General features: G+C 53.3%; 1 pseudogene; it reads left to right on the top strand.

Moving 5' to 3' along the window:
• Positions 1–559, top strand: part of LOC105545639 — a 17,891-nt pseudogene extending 17,332 nt beyond the window's left edge.
• The last annotated feature ends 556 nt before the right edge of the window (positions 560–1,115 follow it).

The following is a 1,115-nucleotide window of genomic DNA, read 5'->3' as shown; positions in this document are numbered from 1 at the left end:
GCTTCGCCTCCTGGGTTCACACCATTCTCTTGCCTCAGCCTGCCGAGTAACCGGGACTACAGGCGCCCGCCACCACGCCCGGCTAATTTTGTTGTATTTTTAGTAGAGACAGGGTTTCACCATGTTAGCCAGGATGGTCTCAATCTCCTGACCTCATGATCTACCTGCCTCGGCCTCCCAAAGTGCTGGGATTATAGGCATGAGCCACCGCATCTGGCTTCAAGTTTTGTGTTTTTTGTAGAGATACCATGTTTCCAGGCTGGTCTTGAACTCCTGGGCTCAAGCCCGCCTCATCTCCTAAAGTGCTAGGATTACAGGCATGAGCCGCACTGTACCCGGCCCCCCAAAAGAAGTCTTTAAAGTTTGATCCTTCATTGAACTTTTAAAGTGAAACTCTCAGAGGATCTATTTTGGCTAGGTTCTGTGGGACATGAGGAAGTGGCCCTTGCCTGAAGAGAGCACCCAACAGGAGGTGGTACAAGATTTCCACACACACACGAGTGCCCAGAGCAGGGATATTGGGACCCATACCCAGGAGGGAGCCATCAAAGCATCCTGAGAAGCGGGAGCCACAGCAGGCCTCAGGGAGGAGGCAGCATCTGAACTTGGCCTGGAGGGTTCCCACAGTTGCAGGGGCTGGAGATCCTGGCCCAGGCCCAGCCCCTGTGCTCCTGAAGTGGACACTCTAGAGATGACTGGAGGATCAACCCTGTTTCTGGTTTGGGGTGGTTTGTGTGTTTGGGGCAAGGGAATTTCTCAGGTTGCCCTTATTTTCTGAAACACACATACTCCTGGATGTTTCTGTGTAAACCATCTGCTTTTACCAAAGCACGAGTTCCTCTCAACTCTCCATGGGGACCGGGGAGGTGGGGGTTGCAGATATCAGACAGACTTGGAGCTTCGGGGTGGCCTGTGGGTCTGGTGAATTCTGTGGTTCTCCAAGTATGATCCTTGGCCCGTAGCACCAGCATCACCTGGACACCTATTAGAAATGCAGATTTTCGGCCGAGGACAGTGGCTCAGTCTTGTAATCCCTGGACTTCGGGAGGCTGAGGCGGGTGGATCACCTGGGGTCAGGAGTTTGAAACGAGCCTGGCCAATATGATGAAACCCCG

This window comes from Mandrillus leucophaeus, unplaced genomic scaffold, assembly GCF_000951045.1.
Source record: "Mandrillus leucophaeus isolate KB7577 unplaced genomic scaffold, Mleu.le_1.0 Scaffold109, whole genome shotgun sequence".
NCBI lineage: Eukaryota > Metazoa > Chordata > Mammalia > Primates > Cercopithecidae > Mandrillus > Mandrillus leucophaeus.
Note: the sequence above shows the minus strand (reverse complement) of the source record. Positions and strands in the feature narration are given on the sequence as shown.